The sequence below is a fragment of the Carya illinoinensis genome, chromosome 1 (genome assembly GCF_018687715.1).
Source record: "Carya illinoinensis cultivar Pawnee chromosome 1, C.illinoinensisPawnee_v1, whole genome shotgun sequence".
Classification (NCBI taxonomy): Eukaryota; Viridiplantae; Streptophyta; class Magnoliopsida; order Fagales; family Juglandaceae; genus Carya; species Carya illinoinensis.
This window is the reverse complement of record NC_056752.1, coordinates 2816820-2842234: the sequence shown is the minus strand read 5'-3', so window position 1 is coordinate 2842234 and position 25415 is coordinate 2816820. Positions and strand designations below refer to the sequence as shown.

The 25415-nt window shown below is 35.7% G+C and overlaps 2 long non-coding RNA genes across 18 annotated transcripts; one reads left to right on the top strand and one right to left on the bottom strand.

Moving 5' to 3' along the window:
* The first annotated feature begins 625 nt into the window (after window positions 1–625).
* On the top strand, window positions 626–20717 carry LOC122305820. Of its 17 annotated transcripts, none has more exons than XR_006241300.1 (11): window positions 627–1197; window positions 9436–9556; window positions 12048–14537; window positions 14655–14742; window positions 15579–15680; window positions 15904–16038; window positions 16231–16527; window positions 16643–16910; window positions 17001–18685; window positions 19777–19877; window positions 20681–20717. It is a non-coding gene; the product is annotated as an uncharacterized LOC122305820 (long non-coding RNA). The 17 variants fall into 17 exon arrangements; XR_006241312.1 differs by having other exon boundaries at window positions 17001–17753; window positions 18579–18685; window positions 19111–20711; XR_006241277.1 differs by adding an exon at window positions 7706–7890 and having other exon boundaries at window positions 626–1197; window positions 17001–20711.
* A 2074-nt stretch (window positions 20718–22791) lies between these two features.
* On the bottom strand, window positions 22792–23835 carry LOC122305914. Its single transcript, XR_006241352.1, has 3 exons — window positions 23180–23835; window positions 22934–23059; window positions 22792–22838 (listed from the first exon to the last, which is right to left on the bottom strand). It is a non-coding gene; the product is annotated as an uncharacterized LOC122305914 (long non-coding RNA).
* Window positions 23836–25415: the final 1580 nt, after the last annotated feature.

Sequence of the window (25415 nt, the reverse complement as noted above, 5' to 3'; positions counted from 1 at the left end):
ATAAGCCCATAAAAGAATGAAAGTCCATTTGGTGCCTCGAGCGAATCTGAATTGTAGGTCAGCCAAGAGGAAATGAACATATGCTAAGTTTTTAGTTATATATATAAATGGCTTAATTAGGTACTGCTCTCTCTCAACCTACCAACGATTTAAAATGGTATTGAAAAAGACTTGAGAGAGTGGTTGGCTAGGGCTTCTCAAATGCAGAGCGAGCAGTAATTTGATATATACATGATTTGTGCACTAAGAACAAAGAGAACGGGATTGTTTGTTGTGTCGTGTGGGGCTTCTTATCTTTAATTGTCTTATTGTTTTTTTCAAACTACCATTAATATTAATTGTTTTCAAAGGGTTAATTTGCATTTACCTCAAATAATTAGAAAAATGTGATCTTGAGAACCATTGATACACTTCTCCATGCAAAAGAAATAAACACTTCAAGAATTTGTGCTTTTCCCAACGATTTTTGAAATGCTGCAGAAAAAATCGTCGTAATATATAGGTTATCACGGCGATTTTTTAATTGTTGCAAAAAATAATCCTAATTAGTGGCGAGGGGTGTCACTGACTTTATTCCAGTGATTTATTATACTTTTAGTGGCGAAAACTCTTGCTGCCATAGATGAATTAATATTCGGGCGCCAAAATTGCCAGTTTATTTCCCATCCCGCCCGCGACTTATTCACTCTAGCTTGTACCTCCTCTTCTCCGTGTGGTTTTCATCTATCTTTTGGCAACCTGCAACTGAAATCACTTCCGTTGAATCCATACGCAGACACTGCAATAATCCTATTTCCGAATGCATCCCAAAGCTACATCTCTAGCCTCCACTACGTTTTCCTTGTGCATAGAAGCTTGGTCATCATTTCCTTCCAAAACCAAAGCTGTGCCTCCATCGAATGTCTTACCCATTAGGCATTCACAGTACCCCCTTCAAATCTTCCACATTCTGAATCTAGTACTTCGGCTACCAAAAGTAAAATTCCCCTTCTGTTGATTTCATATGTACACACGACAATTGTTGCCAAAATCACCATCTGTTGTGATTTACAGCGGGCTAATTTCTTGTTGAAGTGTTAGTCAGAAAAAAGGGGTCGAAAGTCCCAAACATATTGTGTGTGAAAGGCTTGCTAGTCCATTCTAAGCCCTCGGTTGGCCATAATCCACTAATCAGTATCTTTGCTCAGCGTGTGCGAGGTATTTTTCTAAATTTCTATTTGGAACTCATTATTTTTTCCAAATATGCATGAACATAGTGCCATTTAAGGGGTTACTTGGATTGTTAGATGACATGCACAAATCTCAATTTTGTTTTTTTGTCCTTTTTTATGTTTTGTTTTTTTTTTTTTTTTAATCTTCTAATCTACAAATGCTGTGCATATTGTCGATTCATTGGTTGGTTTTGAATCTTGGTAGTTGGTATTGTCGAATGTTGAACCTCAAAAATCGCTAGTCTTTCGATAATAAATATATTTCGTGCTATCAATGTCCCATTCATAGAATTTGTGCAATTGAGGTTAGGCTTAGGGTAGATTTAGGGAAAGAATTTTGGGAAAAAGAAACCTGCTATTGGTAACATTGTCCATACAGTCTTTAATGCATGTCATTCCTACCAAGAATGATTGATGGTCTTTGCAAAAAATATTCATGCTTGTTAATATCAATTTTTATCTGCTTCGTTGCTTGAAAGTAGGTGTTATTTTCAAATATCATCATGCTAATGTTTATTTATTCAAACCTATTTCTCTTATAAGCTTACTTATATTTATTCGGTTTTGATAAATATGGTAATATTTATCAAAACCCACTATTAGTTTATTTTCACCTACAACTTGGTCATAATAGATACTTAGCAAGAAAAAATGTGGAGGGCTCATTTGCATTTATGTTTGCAGAAGGCAGATGAAGATGTAAATTTTTTCATTAATTAAACTAAACAATAAAAGTGCCTTCTGTTTCTCATTTAAAAGTCCAAAATAGGCAATAAGTTAAACACTGTGTAATGGCTGCAGATACAAGAGCAGTAATGTAGCCAATTAAAAGAATTAAGAACAATAATTTTGAATGATGATCCCTATGCCTTGGGGTATTCGAGGTCCCCAAGGCATCCAAATATAAAGTCAGTGACTATTTCAACAATATAATTCTAGATTTCAGATATCCCTCTACTTTCCTCTCTACTCTCCTATGTACTCCCCACTAGCTCATGTATGAAGACAAATCCGTGCTTCTTGATTCAGATTCCATGCTGGAATTTTGAGTCTTCCTTCTTGAGTTTGACATCTAGGCTTAATGTTCGGCCCCTCTTCTTTAGCTACATCTTTATAATGGAGACTAAAAGCCAAAGGTGGCAGGTTGCTACTGCCTGTCACCTACTTTTATTTGCCATTTCCAGTACTCTTTGTTGCTGAAGTGCATGCCGTCTAACTTCTCTTTATCTAGATGAATAAGAAATCTACTTAATACTTGCCCTCCATACCATCAGCCACAACATAATGGATTTCCCTCCAACCATATCACTTCGTAGAACTGGAAGGTACACATGGCGGACCCTATCTCTGAAAATCAGAAATAATGTTGTAGGAAACATCAAGCCCTTAGTTGTGACTTCGATTTCTCAACTATTCCATATAGGGACTTCCAACTTCATAATGAAAAGTGTTTTCCCTCCTCTCTCAACACTACCAATTAACAGCACCAACGTTTGAACAAAGGTTTGCACTCATTTTAAATATTTCACAAACAAGAAGTATGTGGAAGCTAATATACTTCATGCAAGTTGGGTACATGGCTGAAAGTAGTGCCATGTACCCACTATTGAAACTGGGTCACATCCCTATTTTGCAAGTGCATACTGCTTGAGCAGTCAGAGCACAGAGGTAAACACCCAGTATATTGAAAAGCAAATCACACCAAAAATTAAATCCCCTAAAATAAATCATTGTCGTCCTCTATCAAAAAACACAAAAAGTATATTAAGTGGAAATATATCAAGCAGTTGATAGCCGCCTTTCACTCCCTCAACTGATTTGTCAGCAACATTTGGAAGAGATACTTGCCACATATAAGATATGGATTGTTTGGTAATTGTACAACACCAAAATTGAAGGTTATTCGCATGAATTTGTCACGATTCATACCAAAAAGTGTCCTCCCACACAAATTGATATGCGCACATGTGAAATAGCATCCACATCATTAAAAGTGAATGGTATTCCTTTATCACAAAAAACTTCTTCTCCATCATTACAATAGTCACAAATCTCTGCCAAACGACTCCCATTAAAAATTGGTAGCCTAGTTTGGTCATCCTCTATCAATAGGTGCAAATTAAAAAAAAAAAAAATTATAATTTCCTGACCTAAACATCAAACAAGTGTGATTTCACAACGTCATATCTATTGATAATTGCAACCCTCTACTAATTTGACATTTACCTCCTCTCTTAAAGGGCTTAAACAGCATTTTAATTGGCAGTATATCAACCAAACCATGAGCGGAATTAATCTTACCTCTCAGGTTTATCTCCTTCCCAAAACAGTAACACTATGCCTTGATAACATAATTGACTAAATCGCTGCCAGCCCCATTTGAGTTGTACAAATGCGTTGCTGGAAACCATGCCAACTCTCCAATCCCTCACCCAGTGACTGCCTCCTTCCCAGATCAGGAGAATAAAAAAAATCATTTTCTTGAAAGTACCTAATAGTAGGTAATTCATGCAGGAAAAAATCATAGTCTTGAAATGTTTCCTGGGGTGCATCAGCTTGCCTATCAACGCCATGTATTTCGCACATTTGCATCACTTTCAATTCCCTCGCAACAATATCTTATCATGATACTTTAAGGTGCAGCAAAAGTCCTTGAATTACAGTATAGTAATGCATGGGAAGGCCATCAATGGCATACTCCATAAAAAATTGCTGTAAATGTAAACATGTCAAAACTTTGACATGTCGCTGGGTTTAAAGTTCTATCTTGACATATATATATATATATATGAATTTGTACACACTATATAGTATAGATGTCCTTAAAAATCGCCAAGATGTTGAACAGTTGATGCAATTAGCAAAAAATTAGTAGCTGCTGTTACTCATTTAAAAACTGTATCTAATCAGTATTCAATTTAATATTCATATAAAAAACTTCATTAAACAATCAAATATTTCACCCTTTGTCCTATTTTTTTGAATGAGTACCTACTGTTACGCATTTAAAAACCTGTCAATGTTTTTACCTATCAGATCATGGAATTGTCCAGCAACTATTACGTTTCAAAGGTGGGTTGGTTGGATATATTGTCAATAATTCATTGTATTAAATATTGTAGTCTCCACAAAAATTATAGCGGTTGTGAGGAGAATGTCTAATTAGTGTTTAGTCACTGCGAAAGCATTATCTCACAATATCCCCTATTTCGATTAACTTTCACTAAAAAATAAGGGCCATAATATGTCCTGTGATGTCATTGAAATGGAGATAATGATATATATAATATATATATATATATCATTATATATATCAACATATTGGTGATTATCATTATTATAACAGATTTTTCTATAATATAAAATAAAATTTAATAATGGAAAAAACATAAAACATGTTTTGCATGGATGGTACTTGTGTTCTCATTTTTGCAACCTTTTTAATTAGGATTAGCCACATGTTTTTCTAATTCATTTCTTTTCACAACTGATGTCATATTGGCTGCCAGGGAGGTCCAATATCGTTGCTATTTAGTACCAACTCATACATGAACTTTGTCCATTCCCAACTCGCATTTAACAAACATCCTGCCTCTAAATTCTAATCTACCGTCTATATATCAATTTTCATCTTTGCCAAGGCACCATCTAATCTCTGATACAATCTAAGAAATTATTTCAATTAAATTATAGCAATCCTTTTCCTTTTATTTGTTTGAGATAAATCAAGCTGACCCAAGACTAGAGACTTGCGATTGAATCAAATTTTGGAAAGTTTATTCTTCCACACGAGAAGCTTGCATGTATGTATATCTTCTTATGGAAAGTACGTAGTATATTAATTTTGCCAGAATATCTAGGTACTTGATGTTTCAAATTGTTGACGGACTGTCATTTCCTGATTGCTATTCTGATATAATTATCCTATCTGCAGATGAAACAACAATCATAATATAAGAGTTGAAAAATATTATGACTGTTAAATATTTCTTTGGATTGTTGAGACATTGCGTATGATATTGTTTATAACTATATGCAGATTCAACATATAGTTTTTAGCTCTTAATTTTCCACTTTCATGGCTTGGGACAACACTGTGGAGGCATGGCATCAAACCCTTTTTGAAGCCACAAAAGGAAGAATTAGCCAATAAGAAGAAAATCATGAAATCCAAACATGAATAGGTTTAAGATCATTTGCTAAAAAAAACACCAGGCATATATGCATCCTGGACTCAAACAGAGTTCTTAAAACCACTTTGTTTAGTATTCTATGTTGGATAATGAACTGCTTTTTAGTAAAACTAATGATGCTACTGATATATAGAGACTCATGACTCTGGCTCAAACAAGTCAAACTCGATGCAAACTACGGTCAAGTTGGGAACCTTGATGTTGATAGAAAGGCAAAATTGAATTTGTTGCAAAAAGGCTAGTAATTCACCAAGAAGAAGATAGGATAGCTGTCTCCACTCGAAATGGACTTATTTAACTTTTGCTCATTAGGAACCAAACACCCACTACCCATGTCTGGGATCCAACACAAAAGAACCATCTTCCTATAGGATGGCTCTTAAAAAAGCATTAGCCACAACAGTTTTTGTTGGGTGCTGATCCCTTTTCAAATATGTCTCAAGGATGGCACATTAGCTTGATTTGTCAGCAACCTCCAAACATATTACTCAAATGCAGTTAATCAGTAGTCAAGTGTGGCTCCAATCATGCACTTTGATTCTTTGATGAGGTCATGAAATAATCTAGTGAGTTAACAATTGATCATAGTGGACTCAACACTAGGTTCTTCTAAAAACCCAATTGGAAACAGCTTGGAAAGCATGGGATGGAGGTTTAAAAAAAAAAAATCATTTTGTAATCTAATTATATATTAGATTATCCTATCCTTCATTTGGTTTGCCAGAATCTTCTCAACTTCCCAACCTAAATGAGGATATAAAGACCCACTTAATCTTTCACCTCCTCACCATAGATATTTTCTTTTCTTTCTTGCTTTCTCACACATATATAACTTCAAAAAGGAGAAAATAGCTTAACCCATACTTTTAAGGTTTACAACTTAAAAGTAGTGTATGTTCAAAGGTCAAGCTAGTGCTACAACACTTACTTTCACCTATTTCCATTCATCTTAACGGCTAGTGTGATTGCAGATTTTATTTACCAATCAACGATAATTTGAGTATTGTAAGATGCATGCTAGTATGAGGTGAAAAATGTACTTTTCACTTATTTTCAGACCACCCTCGATGCTCCTAGTTTTACCATGTTAGGACCACGCACCCTTCTTAATGCTCCTAGTTTTACCAAGACGATACCTTTTATCTTTGGCTTTTGGTAAATGCAGTAGTCTTTTAAAGCAGTGGACATATGGGATGGGGTGATTGAAAAAATTGAAGGATAGTGTTAGCGGTGAGGAAGACGATCTGTTTGTCTAAGGGGGAAAGATTAACTCTTATTAAAAGTTATTTGTCTAACCTGGCCACATATTTCCTTTCTCTTTTTCCACCTTCCTGCAAGGGTTGAAAAGAGAATTGAGAGTTTATTTCTTCATTTCTTATGGGGCGTTGTAGGTGAGGGAAAAAAGTGCCACTTGCTCAGTTGGTAGAAAGTTTGTCAACCATTGGTTGGTGGTCATTTGGGGATTAAAATACCACCAGGTCTTTAATCAAGCTTTACTTGGGAAACGGATTTGTAGATATGATTTGGAGAGTGAAGCCCTTTGGAAAAATGTTATTGATGTGAAGTATGGAAGTTTGTGGGGAGGTTGGTGTTCTAAAGCTTCTAGTGTAGCATATGGGGTGAGTTTGTGGAAATTTATTAGAAAATGATGGGATCTTTTATGGTATAATTTTAGATTGAAGGTGGGAGATGGAAAGAGAATTCTCTTTTGCCATGATTTGTAGTGTGGGGATGTTGCTCTTAAGCTGGAATTTCCTGCCCTGTACAGAATTAAATGAGATCAAAATGTTGTTGTTTACGATTCTTATCGCAGCAGCTTTGCTATAATAAGGTTAATTGGAATGTTATTTTCATTTGGGATGTTAATGATTGGGAAATGGATGAAGTTCAGGCTTTGCTGGTTAAACTTTACAGCATGAAGTTTATGACTGTAATATAGAGGATAGCATGGTATGGATTTCTACTGGAAATCCAAAGTTTTCAGTTAATTCCTATTATAGAGTTATGTCAAGTCATAATATCAGTGTTTTCCCATGGAAAAGTATTTGGAAAGTGAAAGTTCCTCCCAACGTTGCTTTTTTCTGTTGAGTGGCTTATTTGGGTAAAGTCTTGACAACTGATAATTTTAGAAGGATAGGATTGTTTATTTTTGACTGGTTTTTCCTATGCAAAAAATTTGGAGAATCTGTTGAGGGAATCTTTTCCCTCACTGTCAATCGACTTGTTTCTTGTGGGCTGAGGTTCTGAGCTGGACAGGTTTGCATTGGGTGATGCCTAAAGAAGTGTTTCTCTTTTTGCTAGGGTGGAAGGGTTTGAAGGGCTGTAAGAAGGCAGAGACTGTTTGTCTAATGATTCCTCCTTCTCTCATGTGGTGCTTATGGATCGAAAGAAATAGGAGATGTTTTGAAGATAAAGAACGCTCTTTGGAAGATCTTAGGGATTTTTTCTTCAGAACTTTGGGTTTTTGGGCGAAGTCTTATGTAATGGTGGATAATTTTCTGAACTTGTTTTAGTTTTCTGGGTTGTTGTCTTTTTGTTTTATGGAAGTTGTAGGTTTATCCTTCCAGTATATATACATCCTGTGTACATAACATGGCTTATGCCTTTTTCTTCATTAAAATTATGACTTATAAAAAAACCCGAAGGTTTATATACTGTGGTATCAGCTGAAAGTTTTGTTTGCATCTTGGGTCATCTATAATTTTTTCAATGACTTTCAAGTTTTTTTCTCGACACAGATCTTGCTTTGTGCATGGTTTTTCACTATCACTCCCCCTTTATATCTCCATGGTTTTTTTTTTTTTATAAATCAGTACTTTTCTTGTTTAGGCTAATTTCTCCTTTTGAGTCATAATATGATCTTGTCTTTTGCACAAAATGCACCCTTTATTGGGCAGCGATTGTATAGGTGTTGATATCGTGTGGGTATAGCCACATCAAATTATTTGAAATGAAATCATTAATAGATGGTAAGTATTTCTCTTCACATATACAAATGAAAAAATGAAATGGTTCAATTGGTTGATCAGTCAAATGGTAGAAACCAGTCAAATAATGTTTGTATTCTTCACGATACATGTTCTTGTGATTGGAAAAGGTACAATTGATTTGAAGTTATGGAAGAAATGACACTTAAATGGTTGAATACTATTAAAAGATAAAAAGAAGAAGACTTTTTATGTACTCTTTCTTCATTTGTCCCTTGCATGCCTTCATTTGTTTTGTGATATTTTGCAACTGGCACCTTTTTTCAGTCCTGTATTTTTTGTTGTACATTGTGCTATTTTCCTGTTTTATTGACTTGCTGTTGGACTTGGTCTTTTGTAATGGACCCCCTTGTATTTTCTGGCTTGCTGAGATCTCCTCTTGGAAAGGAAGCACCAAGCAATACCACTCTATTTTTGGGCTTCACCTAGTCCATTTCATCCCTTTTTTGCTCGACCAAAGTTGTGTGCTAGTATGAAAAACCATTAAATCAAGGGACAAAAACTAGCCATCCTCTAAGCTTTAGCTCCTCATTAGGCTAGTATCCAACAAGTTACCAAAAAACTATCAAACTATGGTTTATGTGAGGTAATTCCGATCTAGATTACAATGACACAAACTTGTTCCCTTCCATTTCTAGGTAAATTCCAATCATAATTTCATTCTTAAACCACGTTCTTCATATATTTGGATTGTATAAAACCGAATGCCTTTACTAGATAGCTAACATGCTATTAGTCATGTTCATGGATTCTTTTACCATGCTTGAAATGAGGAGTTTTAAAAGTTTTGCCTTACTGCTGATTGTATGGAGAGAAGTTAAATGGGTTGAGGTTGCGTTTTGTTTAAGATTTCCCCTAAGTGAAGTAGAGTTAAGGAAAGTGCTTTGTAGTTGATTTCCTCTAGTTGGTTTATGTAGTTTGAATTGTGATTAAACTCATAACTCCTATAATATACTAAATGATTTTTTTTTTCCTGGCTATTTTGTTTTTGTTATATTCTGGTATTGAGTTTATATTGAAAATTGGTTGGATTTTCATGTGCAGTGTGTATGCTGGACCATCGAGTGCTTTTGATTCAAAAGGTGTTGACTGAGCCTGAGAGAAGAATTGGTGAGCCAGGAAGAGCCAAGGGTGAGCTGAGCCCTTACTCTGTTGGGTATTGAAGGTAACAAATGCATAGTACGCTGCAAATCTCTACCTTACATTTATTTCTTTCAATAAATCTGTAACTTAGATGGATGTTTTATGGTTTTGTCCAATAAATAGAACCCTGCTCTGAGTTTAGAGCATTTTTATTGATGGATATGTTGTCTGATCTTTTGTTGTATGCTTTCTCTAGATACAACCACTCTATTTCAATGTATGAATTAATTGTTCTAGCTTTTCTTTCACTTTGATAGTTTCACATGACTACTCATTACTTTTGATAGTTTATAGTGAGTTCCCAACTATATGTATGACAATATATACACATATTAAATATATAGACACACACACATACATATATATTAATAGGTGTTTAATGAGAGTGAGGGTGGTGGACATGTAGTTGCGTCAGATAGTTAATACTATCACATTGGCTTCATTATTTCTGTCCATTGACATGGAGATAACCCAAAGTACAACAATTGTCAGGGGTATTTTGACTACCAGTGTACAAATGAACTCATGTTTTCCCAAAAACTCAGAAAACTTGGAATTCTAACAGCCTATGCACTCTTTCTCATTTAGAACCCAAAGTAATTTTTGTTACAACAGAATATACAAATGGAGACGTCTTTATTGACCATGGGGATCACCCAATATCGATGTATTGGGACCAACTGTATAAACTTTACGCCTTGATCCTCAACCCCAACGGTTTCTCTTCAAGATACCAGATAATCCTGGTACCTGAAGAGTCACAAGTTGGAAAAGGAAATCCTGATATTACTCAGACCATTAATATCTGTAGCAATGGCCCAAGTAAATAGTCTTCAAGAAATAACTCCACAATTCCTCTATGGAGCACTCCCTATCCTCAAGACACAAGTCGTTGCTTTCCCTCGGAATGCACCATTGTAAACAATCTATATAATCTAATTAAAGACATAAACCTAGAAGAATTGGAATCCCATCCTCCAGAACTCCGATCATTTAATATTATTCAATATTAAGGATCTATTCAACAAGACTAATAGCATGGACTACTCTCACCGTCAATTCGGTACCAGAACTATTTGCCATATATCATAGCGTTAGCACCACACAACTAGACAGCATATGCTGAACCTCACTTCACCGTTGCTTTACTGCCAGAAAACCAATCACTACCACCATAATATCATCCCACCTCAACTTTGAGTTCAACTCTTGATACATTTGAAAAGATTAGCTATTTATGATGTAGAAAACCTATAACAATGAATTTTGGCCCATCTTAATCCAATTCCCAAAATGGCCCCACTTCCACTTTCCACCAAGAGGCTGTGAGTTTTTTTAAGTGAATTTTAATTAGCTAAATATCTCCTACTTTTTCTATCCCATGTCTTCATTTAATATTCTTATTGTTAAATGATAAACCTTTTCATTGATAACTTCCAGCACAGCCTCTTTCTCCCTCATTACTATTTGTAGTTGGATGCCATACATGCATGATGTATATAGTTTGAATAACGGATATACAACCCATTATTTATTAGGAGTATGTATACATTGAATTTTCCACATTTTCGTAAATGTAGTCTTCTCATAGATAATTTCTTCTCCATTCAGTTTATTGCATTGTCAATTTTGTCATAAACAAGAGGAGGTGGACATGTATTGTCATCAGATATTTAATACTATCACATTCCAACATTATTTTCCGAGTATTGACATGTGATCAATTATTAAAATCCTTTGCCCAATCTAGCTTTCTCATTTGTATAGAATGGTGAACTTTCTTAGCTATTACTAATTACCTTTTTGTAGACACGATAGTCTTGGGTGAACAATGTGTATATATCAGCATATAGGGGTTTTTATCCATTGAGTTTAACTTCGGACTGCATCATTCCCGAGAAAACGATCACCTTAATGCAGATGATATAATATACGATATCGGGATTTCCACCATAGACACTCACATAATGTCCTAATCAAAGACCTATTTAGATTTTTAACTGTCCATCATTTTGATGATCTTCATCTGTTACATTTTTGTGAACACAACCAATTATCCTTGAACCATACATGACTAGAAGCTTGAGATCATTAGTTAATAACGGAAAATAAATGCTATCAATCAAGAGTTGAGTACCATCGGGTTTGAGGCTTTTCCTATACTCGAATCCTAATGTACAAATGCGCACTAACTAATAGTGGACTCAAACCCGAAATAATTTTGTAACATGCCTTTGTTTCTTGTATGACCTGAACTCAAAATGCATACACTTGCTAGTCCTATAAGGATGAATTATACACTTTATAGCAACAACTGGCATGTTGAGACCATGAACTCTTGTCTCATTAAATTAAATATTTTCATCCTACATTTTGCCCAACCATTCATTCCATCGACCATATATATTATTCCACATTTTGCCCGTTCTAATTTCAAATGTCAACTCATCAACTACCTACGTTGATGGTCTTTGTTTATCTAACTCTCTTTCCCACATTTATTATTATTTTAGATGGACAGAAGTTGGATGAACAAGCTCGATAGACTTTTATCACCTGCATATGCCGAAGGGGTTAAAAATTTCCTCACACAAGTACGAAACCATGCAAGTAGATGAGATCGCATTCGGTGTCCATGCAGTACATGTCTTAACAATCTGTGGCTTCCTATATTTAAGGTTGAATCTCATTTGTTTATTAAAGGGATCAATCTAAACTACACCCAGTGGTAGAAGATGATTACATCGATGACATATAGCATATGTTGGATAACGTACGGGCAGGCACCTTTGTTGATGTGCCCCAAGAAAATATTGCTACACCAAATAGGCCACCAATACCTGAAGATTTACCAACAACTACTTTTGACAAACTGCTGGAGGATGCCTGATGTCCTCGTTTTGACGAGTGTACAAAATTTACAAAGTTGTCATTCATTGTCAAGTTATTACACATCAAATCAATCGGTGGATGGTCAATTAAGTCATTTGACGTGCTCCTTGATTTGTTGACGTCTTCTTTTCCTGATGCGCTCTTGCCACAATCGTATGAGGAATCAAGGTCTTTGGAGCACTGGTTGGGTTTCAAGTACCACAAAATCTATGTGTGCCCCAATGACTGCATCTTATTCTAGAAGGAAAATGCCGTTCTTAATGAATGCCCTGTATGTAAGGCTTCGAGGTGGATGCCAAATGCACACGGCTCACGCATTATACCTCAAAAAGTATTGCACCATTTTCCATTGAAACCGAGATTGCAGCGTCTCTTTATGTCTGCAAAGATAGCAGGTGGTATGAGATGGCATAAAGAGCAACAAGCAATAAAAGATACTAGTATGAGACATCCGACTAACTCTGAGTGTTGGAAGAAATTTGATGAACATCATAGTTGGTTCGCTATGGATCCAAGCAATGTTAGGCTCGGTCTGGCATGTGATGGCTTCACTCCCTTCAACAACTTGGCTAAGCCCCATAGCATTTGGCCAGTGATCCTTGTACAGTATAACTTGCCGCCGTGGTCATGCATGAAAGATCAATTCTTTATGACTTCTTTGATTATTCCTAACCCAAATTCACCAAGAAATGAGATCGATGTTTACCTGCAGCCGTTGCTCGATGAACTGCTTGAATTGTGGGAATATGGGGTATCTACATATGATGCCTCATCTAAGGAGATGTTTATGTTGCATGCTACATTATTGTGGAAAATCAATGACTTCCCTGCCTACGGGAATATCTCTAGCTGGTCAACAAAGGGAAAATTAGCTTGTCCGTCTTGCAATGCCAACACAAACTACAATTGGTTGAAATATGGCCGAAAACATTGTTATATGAGACACCGACGTTTCTTACCGCTAAATCAAATATGGAGAAAGAGGAAATGATTGTTCAACAGTAAAGAAGATCATCGTATGCTGCCAAGAGATTTAGAAGGAATTGATATTCTAACTCAATTGCAAATGATTGGGGATGTTCAGTTTGGCAAATCTCATAGGAAGAGAAAATGTATTGCTGAAGAGCTGAACTGGACAAAGTGTAGCATATTCTTCCAGTTACCTTATTGGTCAACACTTCAACTTCATCATAATTTAGATGTTATGCATATTGAGAAGAATATTACCGAAAACATATTATTCACTTTAATGAACACTTCAGGAAAAACTAAATATAATATCAATTCAAGGTGTGACTTGGAGATATTGGGCTATAGAAAAGAATTACATTTGAGGCGTGAGGGTGACCATGTAACAATGCCACATGCACTGTACACATCACACAAAGATGAAAGGCATAAATTTTGTGAGTGGCTGTCCAATATCAAATTTCCTTATGGGTTCTCTTCCAATATCTCGAATTATATTTCTCTACATGATTGCAAAATCGCCAGGTTAAAAGCCATGATTATCATGTTTTCCTTCAAAGACTACTCCCAATTGCTGCTAGGGTATTTATAAGAAGTGACATTGCCTTGACTTTGACTAAACTTAGCACGTTCTTCAAAGAGTTGTGCGCTCGAAAGCTAGATGTGAATCTCCTATCCCAGCTCCAAACTAATATCGTCACCATTCTATGCAAACTGGAGATGATATTCCCTCTCTCATTTTTCGATATCACGGTCCACCTAGCTGTCCATTTGCCTCGTGAAGCCATACTTGGGGGTCCAGTATAATATAGATGGATGTACCCATTTGAGAGATACTTAGGAAAATTCAAACGGTATGTTAAGAATAAAGCCCGACTAGAAGGTTCAATAGCCGAGACTTACATTCACACTGAATGCCTGACTTTTTGCTCTATATACCTCAAAGATGTTGAGACGAAGTTCCATCGAGCGGACAGCAACGTTGATGTTGACGAAGAGGAGACTATAGATGGATTCAGAATTTTCAACTATAAAGTTCTTCCCTTAGGTTCAGCTTCTAATATGCAATTAGAAGATAAACTATTTAAGGTAGCCATTTGGTATGTGCTCAACAATTGTCAGGAGATTGGACCATATATACAGTAAGCATCAAAGAGTTTACTTTAAAATCTACTTCCATTCAAACTTAACAATTTATTATATATGCAATGCCCATAACATCAAATATTTTGCTTGGCGATTCTGTGCTCCAAATGTAGGAAACACTACGAGAAATGTAAGGTGCAACACCCAAATTGCATCGATCGCATGCATCAAACTGACTTTCCAACTTGGTTCAAGCATTGTGTAAGTTCTTTTCCATCCTTATCTACGTTGAAATATTACAGATTTCCTTAGTATGTTTTGAAATGATGACAATATACGCTGTGAATTTTCAACAATTTTGGTATAATCCAGGAACATCGTACCAAGAATCCACTTGATGTGTCCGCTGATCTGTATGTGTTAGCTTGCGGGCCTGACCATTGGGTTGCATCATATGATGCTTGCATAATAAATGAAAAAAGGTTTCATACGAGACAGCGTGAACTTCGTCGGCGTACATAAAATTCTAGGGTGTTGGTAACTGGGGATGAGGCCACAAATAACACAAACTTTTACGGTGTTTAATAATATCGTAGAGTTACGCTACATGGAGTGGCGTCGGGTATACCTATTTGAATGTGATTGATTTGACATTGGTGATCGAAAACGAGGGGTGTGGGTGGATGACCATATGATTAGTGTCAACATGAATAGGACTTGGTATAAGGGTGAACCATTCATGTTGGCGAGTCAGGTTGATCAATGTTTCTACATAAGAGATTTAAGGGCGAAAGGGAATTGGGGTGTTGTGCAGACCTATACAAATAGGAATGTATATAACATTCTATTAGTGTCGAGGATTCTAGAAGATATTAATGATGGCGAGCCAAGTACTAATGAGGCTGATCAAGAAAATGAGTCATCATATTATTATGAACCAATGCAATGTGGTAATGCAGATCCAGTGTCAACTCCACTGGATAGGCTTGATATACCACCTAGCCATATTGATGCACAAGAAGTTATGGATGTGGATGGTCAATGCATAGATTCAATAGGCTTTATTAATGATGCCATGATTTCTTCTGGTTCTGCAGATGTGTATAGTGAGAAGAATATTCAGATGAAGAGGACCTATTAACAGATGAAGAGTCTGTGTTAGATTTATAATTACAAGCCAAAAACTTCGTCTAATTAAGGTTGGTACAATAGATTACCTCTTTGAAGTTAGTACCATTTCACATATAGTTCAAAATGAGATTGTAGATTCATACCTTTTTTGATTTATTTAGACTAACCATTAAGTATAATTTTTAATAAATGGACTGAAGTAATATGCACAAGATTACATATATGGTTTCATATATTTATTTCCTATAAACTTGTTTGACTGCTGATGTATATGATATTATTATTGCTCAGGTGAGGGTAAAACAATACTGTGTTGCTTTATTGTAGTCGCTACACAGACAAATTTGGGAGGGGATTTGCTTTGTCCGATATCGATATAATCCCTTCTTCAAGCTGGAGGCATGAGCGGCACTAATAATTATCAAGGTATATAATTTAGATCAATAAGTTAATTATTTGTCTATATTATGATCATAAAGTAATGGTTAGTCTACCCAAAAGTAATTGAAAATGGTAGATAATTGATTTTTCTTTTTTTAACCATGTCTGTGACTTTGATATTATTTTGTGGAATGGACCTGACATTTATTACAATGCTATTAACTCATATGCATGCAGGTGACCGAGCGGGACCCAGTACTAGGGGTGGAGGGAGACTCTGGGGTTTTCATGCAAGGTGGCATGTACCGTACTCGACTTGCCATAACCGTACTCGGGGAGCGAAAATCTCCTCATATCACAGTCCTAAGGAGTGTAATCAATCCTCCTCGGATGACTCTACACATCCTCCAAGCCCTCCACCATCCACCAACCCAATTCACACGCCAGCGCCTATTCAAGAACCCTCACCAATGCGGGCACAATCACCTATTAGAGAACACGCAAAAATGGAAGACCCCAGTGTACCACAAACTGGTATGTGTTAATCCATGATACATATTGAATGCGTTGACCTATTGGTATGTCTGTTTGTTTGTGTAAAGATACTTTATAATTACATACACTAATCTAGTGAATTTTGAAATACAAGAGCGGACGCCCCCATGGAGCCCGTAGTAGCGCAGGAACAAAGAAAACGATCTCATGGGCCCGCTCGATGCATTGAGTTTGACAAGGTGAGGAAGCACGAGAAAGTGCTTTTAAAGATAAACAAGGGTGAGATTGCACTGTGTTGTGAGCACACTTCTATGTTCACGAAACGAGTATCATGGATTGTTAAACAATATTGTGACATGAGTTATGCACGATGGACGGATGTTCCGCAAGCCATGAAAGAGGAGCTCATTGACCGTATTTAGGTAAGTTATTGGGTTAGCTAATTTCATCAAGTTGGTTGTCGTTTATGTAGTATAACCGTTGCCAAAATACTAATTCGCACATAATTGTAGTCTGACTTTGTGTTCGACTGGAAACGCGAAAACCACCGATTGACGGTGACAAAGGCACTTCGTAAGCGCTTCAACTCATTCCATCATGACTTGCACAAGATTTATGAATCATTTGGAAGCCATGAAGAAGCTTTAGCTAATGGGACAAGCTTGGTGGACCCCCTTGTATGGGTAAAGTTGTGTGGTAGATGGGGCAGTGATATTTTTAAGGTATATATGCTCTTTCTCAAAGTAATGCCATATTAAATTCTTCCATTTAATATGACTAAATATTATTGTAGCAAATGCAGTTGTTTATTATAGCTAACATTGGGTGTGCATGGCAAAAAATTTCTTCTCAAAACTGGGAGAATAGAAAGAAGCAGGCAATTAATCACATATCAGGACGTAAATCATTCGTCCGAATACTTGAGCAAAAGGTTTCAGGATGCCTCCCAATTGATTTTCATTTCAATAGACTTTTCCAACTTCTGAATTCATTAGCACATAAAATACTGTCCTTTATGTCGTGAAATTATATTAGAAAATTGTGATATTATTACCTTACTGTTGGGTACTGGTTACTTTCAATAAACTTGGGCTTAAAATACACATGTCAAATTTTATAAACTTTTCCTACCCTCAAAATATTCTTATACGTTTTTTGAACACATATAGCGCACTGAGAATGGAAATTTGGTTGACTTCTATAAAGAGACGCGCTGGTCGAAGAAGAAGAACAAGTTTGTGACAGATGTTACAGAAGATACTTACGTGAGTTGTACACTTACAGTTCCAGTGATCTATGTTTCTTTCTAATAATAATAAATGCATACATAGCACATGCCACGATTGTTAATAATCGTTATTTTGTCAATGTCCAGAAGGAGATGAAAGGTAGGTTGGATGGCCTAGAACCAGAGCAACGTAATGATGAGGTAGCAGCAACTATCTTTAGGGAGATCCTTGGCCATCGACCTGGATATGCGCTAGGATTCGGGGAGATGGTCATCCCCGAGTCAAGTAGACAATGTGACCAAGTTAAAATGCAATGCTACATGTCTGAGATTGAAAGACACAAGAAAGATGCTAAACAACATAAGAAATATGCTAAAGAGTATAAGAGTCATCTGGATGAAATGATATCAAAGATGCGGGCTCTTAGGGAGCATCAGATTCAGACTGATAGATTGCTTTAGGCATTCTTTAAGGATCATCTGTCATTCACTGAGTCATATCGACAGACTCAGTGTAACGATTCTCCCAACCCATAAGAGGGTTGTGGGGCTTTTTGGCATTTTGGGTGTTTTTTTTATAGTAAAAAAGATAACTGGGCAATATACATATATCTATATATATAGATATTACTATATCTATATAAAGGGATCTATGTCAACACTGGGGGGAATCATTATTTTGATGGTCACAAGTAGGAGTTAATGAAGATTGTAAGAAACCACAATGAGTACAGAACTCAAACTCAATGTAAGTTTCTTATGGCTGGAAAATATTTCTCTTCTAGGTACAACTATTTGGTAGGTAGGTCATACATTATGCGGGCTAACATTGACATAACACGTAATGTACTTGTATTGAAAGGAATTTTCTTGGAGAAGACATTGGACCATCATGCTAGTGTTCACAAGTTGGTGCAAAACCTTGAGAAGCAGTTGAAGGAGCTTTGCAACTGACACGGCATGGAGAAGGTCTCTCTCTCTCTCTCTCTCGCTCTCTCTCTCTATCTCAAGAAGTATATTCAACCTTCATTTATCCATCTATATTAATAGGTGGTTGTCGATATACCGAGTTTAAACTGAAGATTAATATGATAGTGTGTGTGTGAGGGTCATTACAGATATCAATCCCCTATCTGTCAATATTTGTGTATTAACTTTTTGATTAAGACAATATTCTAGTATTAACTATGTATCAGATTAATAATTTTCTCTATAACAAAACCCGAAGATGAGTTGAAAGGTGCATCTTCCTACCATAGATCTAATAATTTTTTTCAAAATTTATAAAGTATCGTTTGGGTGGAGGGGCTAGTTTATATGGATCCTTACATAGCAATAGCCTTATGTGTTGTAGATTCAAGTGAATTTTTTTTATTATGTTTTCGTGTGTACAGGTTGATATGGAGAGGTTTATCGTGCGCTTTTTGAATGGCGGCACTGTGAGTTGTGCATTTTATCTCTGTTGAACATGTTGTTGCTTCCCAGATTTGGCTTCATTATTTCTCTTTCTTTTTTTTTCTTTTTTTTCAGAAACTACAAAATTAATGTTGTTGTCAATTTGTCAACTGAGAAAAATATTAGCTCATAGTGTTATTAGTTATGTTTAATGTTTAACCTTTAGCATCAGACCTTTTTGAAAACTGCAATGGAGAACTAATAAAAAATTGGTTGGTCTGGTATATTTTGAACCACAGTAGGTTGCTGTGAATAAGTTCTTAGATCAAGACTTCTCAGGTGTGGCTAAGATTTTACCGTTTTCAGAGTTAGTTTTTTTTAAGTAAATTCATATTGTGAGTCGCATCAAAACTACTTATGTCTAACCTCCGTGTAAATGCTTGAATTGACAATGATGTTCTCTCTCGTGTCATAAATTGTGTTTTGCCAAGTTGTATATGTGTGAGGGAAGCTTATATTGCATTAATAATCGTCCTTATTATTAGTATTGAGGAGAAGCGCAGAATAAAAATGGCCGTTGAATGTGGTAACATCTGATCTCATATTCTGTTTAAACCAAACCTGAATCCACCCCCTTAATCTTTTAGGCTATTGTCATCTTGCAGTCATCCACATCATGAATTGGATAAATACCAGCCTAATTATCAATTGTTTCTACATCTTTGAAGTCACGCATCGATTGGTTGATAAGGCCAGGATTGTGAAGGTTAGCCAATTGATTAGTAGCAATTGAGTTTCTAAATGAGTTTCACATATCACTCAAACTATCTTCCAAAAATTATGACCTGGCCTAAATTGGTTGTTTCCGCCATTTATTTCCCTAAGCTGAATCTAGCAGGATGAATTCCTATGTAGTTGCTACATTTAAGTCATATAGCGTATGTTGATTTCTTTACCACCAACATATTTTTACTGCCAACATATTGACCCAACACAATATGTTGGTAATGGGAAGTGATAAACCTATAATGCCATACATATGTTTACTGCAACTCGCTGACGAGCTGTACTGTTGCTAATGTACTGTGATATTAAGTATCATAGTAAACATAGAATCATAGTAACTTCGGACTCACCGTGGCTCACTGACAAAAGGTCTCAGCGAGTTTGTGGGAACTGAGTGCTAAATGTAAACAGGCTTTTTTCAGGGTATTCTCTGACCATGAACTCCGTATAAAGTGCTTGACCTGAACTATCTAGAGGTTAGTAGTCAATATCAAAATCTGGGCCTGATTTTGGATCAGGGAGCAGGTAGGTCATACATGAATCCAACCTATTTTGACCTTAGTGAAATACAATCTAACTGCTGGAGATGTAAAAGCGTTGTGATTTTTTACATGTATGCAACATGGCATGGTTTTGCATGCACAATCTACTTAACCCCCTCTCTCTTCTCTGTTATAAACTACTATAAATGTAGAAAAAATAGTAGTTCCATGTAATTTAGAAATGATAATCAAAGAACTTCAAAAATCCGTAGATTGATGTTATCACACGGATTTTCTCTAGGTGCAGCATTAATGGTGTCGCAGCAGGTTCTGTCTTCACTACAACAGATTGCACTTTTCCCGGCGATTTATAATCGCCGGGAAAAGTGGAAAAATCCCCGCCAAATACATATACCGGCGATTACAAAATCGCTGCCTATTCGCCGGTACTATTCAGCCATTTCCTATATACTGCGGCGGAAACAAAAAATCGCCGCTAAAACTAAAGGATTTACCAGCGATTTTTAAATCGCCGGCAAAGGAATTTAAAAACAGAAAGTCATTTGCCAGCGATTACAAAATCGCTGCCAATTTCTTTGCCAGCGATTTTCTAATCGCTGGCAAAGGAAATTAAAAATAGAAAGTCATTTGCCAGCGATTACAAAATCGCTGCCAAATCCTTTGTCAGCGATTTTTGAATCGCTGGCAAATATTTTTCGGTTATTAAATTCTTTTTCCAGCGATTTTCTAATCGCTGGAAAATCCTTTTCCAGCGATTTTTTTATTCGCTGGCAAAGACCTTTCGGTTATTAAATTCCTTTGCCGGCGATTCAAAAATCGCTGCCAAAGGATTTCCCAGCGATTAAATGAGCGCCGCCATTAAATACCGTTTGCAGTTTTATCAGCCTATTCCCCGCGAGAAAAATGGCCTTTTCCGGCGATTTTTAATCGCCGCAAATAGTATTTTTAAAAAAAAAAAAAAATTTATAATACAGTTGAACCTATATGGCTGTCATAGCCTAAAACACACAACATCCTTATCATACAATTAAATCAACCTATTATATCTTATAAATTCATCAAAATCTATATTCATTCCCCTAGATCTAGACAACCTCACATGATATCCATCCTAAAGAAAAGGAAAACACTGACAATAATTTCATGGCTAAGTTTTCATGATTTTCTTGTATCTCTTTCTATTTTTAATAATTTTTTTTTCTTGTATACATCACACGTGCTTGAGCTAAGCCTATGTGCTCTTCAATAAATGTTTTGATCACATATAAACTCACAGACAATTAAAACATTGTTACAGCAAGTACCATTGACCCCACATCACATACCTCCAAAATCAATATCACCTACTGTACTTGTACAACCAACCTTAACTAGACACCAAAGAAGCCAAAAACAAATGAACATATGCAAAAATGACGTTACAAAATTAGAAATGATCAATATAGCGAAATAAATCAGATATTTGAACATAAAATGTGGATAAATGAGTGTTTCAATATCACATAATCATGGATGGAACATAACGCAATTTGTGGGGCATAAAGACATGTAAACCAGAGTTATCTAAAAAAGAATTGTGTGATGAGGGAGAAAAAAGCAATTTAACAAATAGTTTTTTATACGTAAGGAAGATTTTATTAATACAGAAATTGGCATAGCCCAAGTATACAGGTAGTATACAAGAGAATGCACCTAATTAGGAACTAGAGATAGATACAAGAAATTCAGAAAGCAATTTAAGAAATATAAGAAAATAACTCTAAAAACTATTGCCATATTTTTTTTATATAAGTAAAAATTTATTAACATCAATAGGCATAGCCAAGTACAGTGGATGTATACAAGAGAAAACACCTAGCTAGGGAGCAGAAATAGCTAAAAATTATTACCATAATAGCGAAGACATGAAGTAAATATCGAAAATAATAGATATAAAGTACATCCCTAATCCTACGACACAAGTAAGGAGAATCAAGGAAAAATGAGAGGAAGGAAACAATTTCTTTTGACATTGGTCAAACACATCAAACAACGCTACGGATTAAAATCATCCTACATGATAAACAATATGTAAATAACAAAATCATTGCCTGCCTTGAGAAAGTAAATCGCCGCCTTCATAGTGAGCATATAGAGCATTCGTTAAATTTCTCCAAATTTTCCATGACATCTACAAACCAGTGGAAGCAGATGCAAATAAAAGGATAACTCCCATAAACAAATATGATTAATCTGGCTACAATTGTCAACATCTATACAGAGAGCATCGTTTATGAGTATTCCTGAGCATTTCAATCAAATGTATAACAGGTAACAGGAGCAGACAGAGTGACTACAGCAATAGCAACAAATCAGTAATGAGAATCACCTCAACTGGAGTCATCTATTCTGCCGGCTTTTCCCAAACAGATTGTTTTGTTCTCTTGTTGTAATAATATCTGACAAAATGTATTAATCAATAAGGGAAACAACCAATAAAAAGACAGAATGGGGTCAACCATTTCAAGGATTAAAAAAAGTCCAACTGTTGAACCTTTAAGACAAAAATTGGGTCAAAAGACACGGAATGCCTCACATAAATCTGTTTCAATTTGGGAAGGAGTGAATGAGAAGATTGAGAGGAGGTTAGCCAGCTGGGCTTTGTAGGTTCTCAACCAACCTATCAAAAAAAAATTATAGGGGTATACTGCCTTCTGAAGAGAAGATGAAGGTGCAAAAATACAAAGGCATGAGAAAATTTGAGAAACAGATAACAATTTCTAATGTGTTAGTACAGTACCTGGAGAAAGTAAGACCATTCTGAAGAGGGGATGAAGTTGAACAAATACATAGGTAAGAGAAGAATATGAGAAACAACCCTTTCTCTATACTTCCCATCTGCCTTCCTCCCAACAATACATGAATAGAGCTACTGGATTTAGAAAACCCACAAGAAATTAAGTATGGAAATAACTCACATTCTTATCTACTGGATTTCACACTAAATTCAGTCAACATTGTATTTTCACAATGTATGGAAAAAAATATATCTGTTAGAAAGATATGTTTAGGCCTGTCACATCTAGTAGAGAAAGAATATGCATCATCATGAGATATTGAAACCCAATATGTGGTTTCTAAATTTGTACCTACTGTTATATCTTTAATTTATACAGCATATACATCTAATATTACTTGTACGTGCAGCTTTGTTAGATTTTCCATGCAAAAACACCATAGCCAAAGGAAGTAAACATCATTCCTAAATTTCTACAAAAAATTAGCAGAAATATTGATGAAATAGAAAACATGATCCCTAAATTATTGGAAATCTGCTTGTGCCCATAAAAAACTAATAAAACAAAAGGACAGTGTACATCAGAATCCATTTGCAGGTAAAGACAACCTTCCTTTAAACAAACAGCACAGCATCCCACTCATAGAAAGTTTTTTTTTTTTTTTCCCCAATCAAAGAGCCATTCATTTTCTTTGATTGTCTTTATGCTTTAAAGTGGACTACAAATAGGCAAGTTAGCAGTTGGTTTTGTTTTTAGTATCTATCTATAAATGCATACACTTCCAGATCAATAATAAAGGCCAGGGAAACTCCTTTTTTTTAGTTATATCAAAAAAAGTGTCAAATTCTGTCATACCATTCCAAAAATCCAGAATGGAGAGCTAAGCCCCCACAAGTGCCCAAAATGAGATGGGAACTGATTCTATTAGAGCATTTGGCTGTCATTTGGATTTGGTAATGTCTTATGACAAGAATATTTGGAATCTTAAAGTCTGCTATTAAATTTTTCTGAGTGACCTTGATTGATCATTTGCTTAGAATGAGTGGGCTTACTTGATTGTATGTGATTGCAGCCTCTTTTTCAAGCAGGAAATGAAGCCATCTTTGATAGGACTTCAGAATGCTGGAAAGACATCACTTGTAAATGTTGGTATGTAATCATCATATTGAGATTGTATTAGTATTACTACTTGTATCTCTGGGTTTATTCACTGAAATCCTGGTTGTTGGTGTTGCTTCTAGACTGGTGGATATGGTCAAAGGGTAAAGTGTCAAGAAGTAGATTAAAAAAAATAAATCACATCCTAATGATCAAATGCTAGCTAAACTGGCCTATGTGCGACCATGTGCCTACCTAATTCATATAAGCATATATACATACATACATATATATATATACACACACATGGGGTGGTTCAAGACCATATATATATATATATATAGTTCTTCTTTTGTTACTGCATGCTATTTTTTTGCACTCTTTCCCTGTATAAAGGCCACAGATTAATTGATTAGTCAAGATCACAACCTTTTAATCTTATCTTTAAATGATCAGAATCCTGACAAAATCTACTTTTTAATACTCTTATTGTTAACCTAATTAATGTGCATCAAACCCATGCTAATCACCTTTTAATTAATAATCTCTTTTCTTTTTCTTTTTTAATTATAGCTATCTACATTAACCTATATATCTAGCTAGCTAACGGGCTGTCATCTCCACTAGTTAAAACCAAGTGCTAATCAAGAGTCAAATAGCACGACACAAGCTAGCTAGCTAGCTACCATATAGTGGCACTAGTACTTCAACCTTTGATATCTTGTATTCACATTTGAGTTAGGGGTGTACAAGATTGACACAGGCAATAGCAACAAAGAGATTGATGGGTCTAAGTCTTTTCTAACAACCCTTCCTAAAGCTCACTTAAGTCCTGAAACCTTACAGCAGATTTCAGTGATAAGTACTATTGGTGAGTTGCTTAATTGGTTTATTAAGACTAGAGTTATCCTTCTATTTTCACAAAACATGATAATAATAGAGATTGAACAAAAATACCATTATTTAGTGAAAGAAGTAAAAAGGAAATAATGTTTCCTCAAACAAAGAGAAGTTTTATGTAATATATTAGCATGGAATAGATCACCTATCCTGTTTTCTAGAAGTAACTAAGCATTCCCCATTAAAGTTAGCTTATTTCCCAACAAAATGTTCTTATTACTATTAGCTAGCTATAAAGAA